At 42.8% G+C, this 8,752-nt stretch overlaps 1 long non-coding RNA gene across 1 annotated transcript; it reads right to left on the reverse strand.

The window, feature by feature from the left end:
• Positions 1-1,224: 1,224 nt before the first annotated feature.
• Positions 1,225-8,518, reverse strand: LOC110342028. Its single transcript, XR_002384014.2, has 3 exons — positions 8,046-8,518; positions 2,577-2,770; positions 1,225-1,718 (listed from the first exon to the last, which is right to left on the reverse strand). It is a non-coding gene; the product is annotated as an uncharacterized LOC110342028 (long non-coding RNA).
• Between the last annotated feature and the right edge of the window lie 234 nt (positions 8,519-8,752).

Here is an 8,752-nt window from a genome sequence, read left to right on the forward strand (position 1 = left end):
TTTCTCAAAACCTAAAACATGGCATCCTGATGTAATTACTGGAGTGTGTCCCCGGGTATGCTCAGGGATGGCTTCATGAATTCCTCAGCCTGTTGCTGGAATTAAGAGTCTGCAGGGACAGTGAGTCACTGTGGTAGTATACTGTAGTATGAATACCAATATTTCCTTCCAGTCACATTTTCACTATGAAGATTACAACACAAATTCTGCGCAAAATCAAATGATATTAGTTCTTGTCTGTTTCCCAAATGGAATTCTATTTTAATTGATACTTTAAAGATATATGAAGCTACAACAAAAACTATAATTATTTTAGGGTAACCAGAAAGAAACTCAAAGACCAGAGCTGGGCATCTCTTTAAGGCACACAGCAGAGCTTCTTTTAGGGGCATTTAACACAATGGTCACTTTTGTTTCCTCCAAGAAGGAATATTTATTAAATAAAACTGGATGAAAAGGCTTAAAATACAAATGTTTAAGATTTTTCACTGTATAGTACCTTTTTTCCATGGAATTTCTTGGTTTTTCTCTCTGAAAAATCAAGATTAAGAATTTAAAGAGCTAAATCTACTGCTGGCATGGACTTTAAAACACTGGTTAATGTATAAAAGAAAACATCAAATTATGGGGGAAAAATGAGGATTGCCAGAATTCACACAGAATACTAGAGCTTAGTATAAAATGAAAAGGACACTATTAATCCAAAAATGTTTTAAATTTGAAACAAAAAATTATTGGTTTTAAAGTCCTATTTCACAAGGCAGAACATGAGATTTAAATAACCAAATCTAGTTATGTAGAAAATATGAAAACTGTCAGAAAAACAAATTAGGAAAAGTCAGAGATTCAATGTGTGATCAGATATACATGAGCAGAAATGACAACTGAAAAGAGGACAGAGATTTTTCAAACTGATAAAAGACACCAACCCAAGAAATGGAGAAAAATCACTGTCTTGGGATGAGACTCACACTGTCGAGGGTGGATTTCACAGTCAGATGGCTAAAAACCAGAATGGACACAGCTGAGAAGATACCCAAACTGACTCACAGAAAGCTGAGGTTGGGAAATAGAAGAGTAGCAAAAGCATCAGATTCACAGACTCCGTGGTAAGGCTCAATCAAAATGCAAAACTAAAGCAAAGGTGAAAGAGGAGTAAGCAATTTTTGAAGAGAAAATTGTCAATGTTATTTGTTTCAGGTTCAAGGAATTTTACAAACTCCAGGAAGAATAAACACAAGCATACATTTTATTTTTATTTTTTTGGAAACAGTATAAAGTTTGGATAATTGAGGTGTATTTGAATCTTAGAGGGACTAGAAGCAGCAGAGCTCCACGGTACAAACTAAGTGATCTTCTCACTGAACAAAACTTCCTCTCATTTACCTTTGTTATTATGGCAGCAGTATTATCAGACCCTGGGGCCATGTCAAAGATAAACTAGTTTTAAAATACTTTCTGCTGAACCAACAATAATGGAAGTGAGGAAGCGCAATCGAGTCACATGGTCAGGATCACAGGAAACACATCCATGGCTGGACTTTGGTGGCTGAACTCTCAAGGGCAGATCGTTGCACCCAAGATTATTTGTTTCCGTTCTCTTCTGGCATTTGAGCACAGAACCACCGTTCTTCCTCTCTTTGTCAGACTTGGCAATTACTGCCGTCGCAGTCTATACGGCACCTGCTCTGGTGTTCCACACTCTAAAAGGGGGTTGACTACAGAAGCGAGGAGAGGCGAGAAGTTACTGACAGTGGCATCTAACTTTGTCGACCTGATAGCCCCCCTCTTTTATTCTGGGAAAAGAACCCCTGGCGCCCTGGAATGTGAGGGTGCCCACATGTCTCAGCCTCAACAGACCTAGAAGCCACATTCAGAAGGAAGGATACCGGGGCGTGGCGCCACAAACTTCTCTGTGAGTTTGAAACCTCCCTCTGTGAGGTCTGCAGAGAGTGTGGGACACCTGGCCTACAAAGAGAGACCCAGTCTCAAAAACCAAAACAAGAAGCTTGGAATGAGGGGATGGTGGGTGCTGAAGTACCCAGCCCCAGCCTCTGCCACCGCTACCCTTTCTATGCTAGTGCAAGCCAATGGCTTGCCCCTAGTAACTTCAAATGGAGTTAAAATGGCTTGAAACCCAAAGGTTTTTCGCTGGGGTAGATTTGAACTTAGAACTTAAATCTTTTCCAGCCAAGACCCTGGAATGTGAAGCTGCCTGAGTGAAGATAATATAGAGACAATGCAAATTCCTCCATCTTCTCTTGATGAATAATACACCTGTTGTGTATTTTAGTAGCTTAAATAATGCCACCTGAAAAATCACGTCTTAATCCTAAGACTCAAAAGACAGGGGGATTGCCATGGGTTTAAGGCCAACTGGGACTACACAGGGAGTTTGAGATCAGCGTGAACTACAGAGTGAGACTGTCTTAATTAAGGTGACTATTGCTATGATAATACGCCATGACCAAAGCAAGCTGGGGAGGGAAGGGTTTATTTGACTTCTGCTTCTATATCACAGGACAGGAACCCAGAGGCAGGAGCTGATGCAGAGGCCATGGAAGGGTGCTGCTTACTGGCTTGCTCCCCATGGCTTGCTCAACCTGCTTTCTCACAGAACTCAGGACCACCAACGAAGGGATGACTCCACCCACAATTGGCAGGGCTCTCCCATATCAATCACTAATTAAGAACACACAGTCTCTTCTGCAGTTCAATCTTATGGAGGAATTTTCTCAGCTGGGGTTCCCTCTTCTCAGATGACTCCAACCTGTGTCAAGTTGACATAAAATTAGTCAGCACACAAACCTTGTCTCTAAAAAAATTATAATTTATTCACCTAGGACTTTACAATGTAGCCTTATTGCAAAACTGTGACATGTGTATAAGATGAAGTCACAGGGGGTTAAAGTGAATTCCCATTCCAGTGCCCTGGATCCTTATTAAAAGTGGAGAGACCCTCAGGAAGGTCATGTGACAGTGTAGGACTAGCTCTGAGTGAGGCAGCTACAAGGAACGCCAACACCTATGAAGAGGCAAGGAAGAAATCTTCAGAGGTTTCACCAACAAGGTCATTCCAGATTTTAGCCACCCCAAATGCAACAAAGTGTCAGTTATTTTAAATGACAGTTTGTGATCCTTTGTTGGAGCAGTCCCACAAAATGAAGTCATGCAATAACAGGGCAGTGGCTTAAGCTGGCCTTCTTTGCTGGAGTTTTAGAAATGAAATAAAATAAAACAGTAAGCAGGCACTCTAACATGTTCCTCCTTCCTATACCCTAAAGGAAAATGTTGGAGAAAAACCTACTCACAGGAAGGAGACAACGGCCCCATCACACATGCAAGAAGCAGATGGATCGGAAGAGTATGAGTACAGACGAACTCATTCCAGTGAAAGAACAGAATGATAACCATGAGAATATTTAGAAGGGAACAAAATGTATTACAGATTTTAAGTTGATATATAACATAAACATATCAATTCAGAACTTTAATAAATTGTTAATGGTCCAAAACAGTGATATAATTTTTATCTGGCATATTTTGGCTGTATATTCGTTGAACAATTTTTATATACTAATGATTTTGATGTTGTACCTAAAGCAGATAGAAAAACGTAATCTAGTTTTATGACAGGTTACTGCAAAAAAACTTAAAAGTTAAATAAAAATTTAAAAGGTAGCTGATTGAAATCAGTTTTTTATTTGAAGTCTAGAGGTTTTCCTTTCATCTTTCACCTATCATCATCCAGTGTCCCTGCTTCAACTTTGACTAACTTCTTTTTGAGAAGATTCTTTTTCTTCCTGGAACTAAGCCCACAAAATTCTAGCTCTTTGATATAGCCAAATATGCTAGGCAGCTCACCCACACACACATACACACACACACACACACACACACACACACACACACACACACACCTTCCTCTTTGGGTCAAAGTACAGGTCCATATAGTAGATTGGTCCCACTAATGACTCTTCTTGGTGGCCAGGCAAATAAAGAATAGTGTCAGTAGCCTTCACTCCACACCACTAGGTCCTAGAGAGCCTGACCTCTAGGCCGACAAACTTGAAAGGGCAACTAACTGAGGAGCACTTGCATCCAAGCCTCTTTAGGGGTGTTGGGGGGAGGACTGGCTGGCTGTACATCCATCTATCCATCTTTGCACAAGGCCTTGACTAGCAATTCTGGAGACCTGGGCAATCAGGAGCCAAGCCAATAGCAGAGCTGAACTGAGACTCTGTCCATATGGAAGTTATTCTATGGCAGGAAGCTGCTTATTAGCAGGATTTTTGTTTGTTGTTTGTTTAGTTTCAAGAAGCAGAACACAGGAAATCTATACTCAAGTCTCTACAAAAATAATTTTGCTGGCAAAAACAAAAGGTTATCCAGAAGTTTCCATGCAGCTTTGCTTGTCTCATCATGTTTCTCTATTACTTCTTTCTTTATTTCCTTCTTTCTTTCTTTCTTTATTTCCTTCTTTCTTCTTATTTTATGTGTATAAACATTTTGCCAGCATTGTATGTATGTGTGCGTGCCTGGTGCCAAATGATTGCAGAAGAGGTTGTCAAATGCTCCCAAAACTAGAGTTACAGACAGTTGTAAGGTACCATGTGGGTGCTGGGAGTTGAACCCCACTCTTGCAAAAGAGCAGCCAGTGCTCATAGCCACTGAACCATCAATCATTCCAGCCCATCTCTCTAATTTGCTTGGCATTTTCCTTGCCTAAGTGCTGTTTTCATCCTCAAACTTACTTTTCCCTTAATCACAAAGTAGCTGCCAAGAGTGACAGATATTAAATGTATCCTTTTTCACGTTCAGGAAAAATGAAGATTATAAACATTTACTGTGCATCAACAAGATCTCAGAGCTTCTAGCCGAAGTCAGTCTCCATATATAAGAGTCCCTGGCAGTCTTCCCCCCTAGCTGCATGACCTTTACTAAACTAATAAAATGCTATAAATTGTTTTGAATTGTCCCTGGGGCTGGGTATGGCCAACCCCACACAAACCCAGTGGAAACGTTTAGAACGGCTACTGGATAGCAAACGAGACATCTGTAATAAGTAAGGCAGCTTTTCTTGTCTACTGACCCCATAAAGCCATGACAGCCCAGAATCAAAGCCACTGTGGACTCAAGGCTGGAGTCATTTAGTGGTTATCTGAATAAGAGATCCAATAAAAGAATGATCAGTTCTCCTCCAAAATACACTTATCGCCACTGCCCCTCTTCACCTTGGAGCACAGGATAGTAGCAATGAGATTTGCCCAGAGTCTCATTGTTCAGCCCCGCATTGCAGGGTTTTAATTTTTATCTGTTATTTCCTGGGTCTTTCATTTGATTTCAACACATTACTGATTATTTTTAGGGCTGCCATTAACACAGACTTCAATTGCTGTCCTGTTTTTCCCCTAGGCAGTGAAGCAGTTGCCATGGAAACAGAATCCGGTGCCTCTGTCTGGAGCCTCACATCAATACAACTTGATGAGAGGAAGGAAGACACTACATCCTACCTGTATTTTATGTCTCCAGATTTATTAACCAAAAAAGATGCAAGTCATGTCAGGGGTTGGGGGAGGGAAGGGCATATATCTGATGATACATAGGGGGTGACACCTTGTCCAAGAAGATGCATCAGCGCTCTCTTCTGGAATTAATGCTTTGGCTTGAGATTCAGAGAGATTTTTAATGCGTGAATTAACTAAAGATACGAAGTCAAAAGGTAGAGGATACTGAAAAATCGGAGGAAGGTGAATTTTAACTGCTGTTGCTTAACAACAGAGTAGTGGAGGAGGAGCCTTCCCCCAGAGAGCCAGCGCTTATCATCAGGGAAGAGGCTTTCCCCACAGCAGCTCCACCCCACAAACACTAGGATCTGAAAGCTCCTCCAGACCGGCTAGCCTGGGAGGAGGGAGTCCTAAGCAACTGTGGATGAGTCAGCTCCCACCAGTCCAAAGGGGTTCCGGAGCGGGGGCAGGGCTCTGGCTGGAGCACCAGGGAGAGGACAGAGCTGCATGACAAGCCGTGTGGACAATGGCAGCAGCTACATGTCTGAAGCAATGACAGCTCCAAATACTGACTGGCTTGTTTACGACAATGTAGAACCCATTCATAAGAGGTCTCACCGTGAACCAGGCCCTGATTCTAAGCTAAAATCTGTTTGTGTGTACAGTTCATCTTGGCCTCTTTAGCATAGAAGACATATCTGTGTGACAGCCATAATGAGAAAAGCCCCCCAAAATCACCAGAGAAGGGTACTGAATCCATTAAATGGGGCAGGAAGCAGTGAGCTAAAACTGAGAGAAAGCCAGGTTCTCGTAGGTGCTGGAATGGGGCCAGTAAACAGCACAGACAGCAGGAACGGATAGCAGTGAGCTGGGGAAGATGGTAGCCAGCTCTCATTGGGTAGTTTGTCTTGCAGTGTCTTCCTCTTAGTGTGATATTTTAAACCAAGTAGGTAAAGTTACCTTTATACTGCCTTTTTTATTATTATCTGTTTGTTTGGTTTGTGATCCTGGCCCTATCACAGGGGAGAGAGAGAGAGAGAGACTGTAGTTGAAATCCATAATCCTAGCACTTTGGAGGCTGGGGATTGCTGTGACTTTAAAGTCAGCCTAGACAATATAGTGAGTTCTAGAACAACTAAACTGTGTCAAAATGCTTCCCCTCACTACCCCACTCAACCCACTCCAATCTCTCCCCTGTGTCCTAGCCATATCCGTCAATTCTCAAGAAATTTTTGAATGGCATAAGCCATCATTTGGTAGGAGAAAATAAGGTCACCGTTAGTAAATGGAGTCTTCTCCACATATCACCAAGTTTGGAAATATTGTTTCTGTTCAAACATTCCCAGGCCTCCTACCACTGAATACTGCTAAAAAGGCAGACCACAGAACACATTTCTTGGATTCACGGGTACTCAAGGCTGTCAGGCTTGCCTACAGAGCCCTTGTTGGAGCTGTTTTGCCCATATTATTTATCCTAGGCACAAGTGGCTGGGAGCTCATGTCTTTCTTACTTATTGTAATTCGGACAAAATTTCTAAGCTGCTCATCCTCTCCCTGGCTCCCAGTTGATCTGTACTGCCTATGCTACCCCTGCCCAGCCCCATGACCTTCCCCAGGCTCTGTCTAGCTCTCTCCTCCATTCTTGATATTAAATCCTCTGCCTTGCCCTTGAAGAACCACGCTGGCATGCCTGAGGGGCATGTCAGTGAGAATAGCATCACAGTAAGGCTCATGGAGGCATGGACATGAGGATCACGAGCAAAAAGCTACCCAGAAGTACAAAGCAAGACTCTATCTTTAAAAAAGACTAATATTAAAATCAAACTGAAGCAGGCCAGGTGTAGTGGTGCAAACCTTTAAACCCAGCTCTCAAAAGGCAGATGCGGTGGATCTCTTGTGATTTCAAGGCTAGCCTGGTCTACAAAGCACGTTCCAACTGTAAAAGGCCACAGTGAGAGCTGGAAAACAAACTTTTGTCTAAAATAATTGAGACTAACATGATTAGAGCTTGTCCCAGGGAGGTCATTGTAGAATTGGTAAACATAAGATCATATTGATATACACAGCTTGAAAGTCAAGGGAGAAAGATGAGGTCAGGCCAAATGTAAAGAGCTTAGTCTAAACAATTAGTTCAACATGGTATTTCAGAAAACTGGTGTTGTGCCAAGCATGATTCCAATAACAATTCACTCACTCCCACACTACAGGCCAAGTCCACAGATGAGGAGGTGAATACATAGGTCATGTTAATGACTTGGGCAAAGTTCCTTGCTGTGGTCATTAACTGAGAAAGCACAGAAATTGTCAGGTTCCCTTAGACAGAAGTGAAAGAGTTTAGGAGCAGTGTTAGGAGTCCAGCTTTAGACTTTTTAAAGTCTGGAGATTAGTAATTACCCACTACGCCAGGTTCACCCCTGCTCTTAGCCAATATTAGTCCATAGAGACACCATGCAGGGATTGTACCAGGCTGGCGTTTAGGATCCCGTGGCTTAGTCCTCCACTAGAACTAGTATTAAAAGGGGGGAAAATGCCACTTACCAAGCCTTTTCTGATTTCCGTGGTGTTAATACCTATACCATTTCCAATTTCGAAGCACCAGTGTGAATTTGTTCAATGCAGGGATTGCTACATGTTCTCCGCCCATGCTGTGCTGCACTGCTGACACTGTGAGGTGCCATCAAGTTCCCCACAATTCAAGGCTGCCACGTGGGAAGGAGAATTTACGGTTGTCAATGTGGCCAAGGTAGTTACGAGAATAACTTAGACTTGGATTGGAGATTGCATTATGGATGATAAACAGATTAAATTCAAGGATGTGGACTGACAGGGGGCTGCAGGGCTGCTGATTCTAAGCTCGGACAGAGGGTGGAGGTAGGAAGAACCCATACATCTCAAGAATCCAAAGACAGGCCGGCCCACCAGAAGAAGCGCCAGAAGTAGGTGGGGGAAGATGTCCAACCCGGGGTGTAAAGAAGCATCAGAGGTCTCCAGCCAGTGGCAGCAGCGGGATTCCTCATGCATTGCCTTTGTCAGATGGGCCCTCTAAGCCACCAGCTGCAGAATCTCTGGGAAGCAATTAAAATAACTATCTCAAACAAACCCCAGGTGTGGGAAGTTCCCTTCCAGGTGTTGGTCAGGAGGGGTCCAGGCTTACTAAAGCCAGTGCAGGCTCTTGCCATTGCTCCTCATTGCCCTCCAGAACTTGGTGATGAGACGGCATTACTGAAGACACCACACACCATTGG

This window comes from Mesocricetus auratus, unplaced genomic scaffold, assembly GCF_017639785.1.
Source record: "Mesocricetus auratus isolate SY011 unplaced genomic scaffold, BCM_Maur_2.0 Super-Scaffold_100009, whole genome shotgun sequence".
Lineage (NCBI taxonomy): Eukaryota > Metazoa > Chordata > Mammalia > Rodentia > Cricetidae > Mesocricetus > Mesocricetus auratus.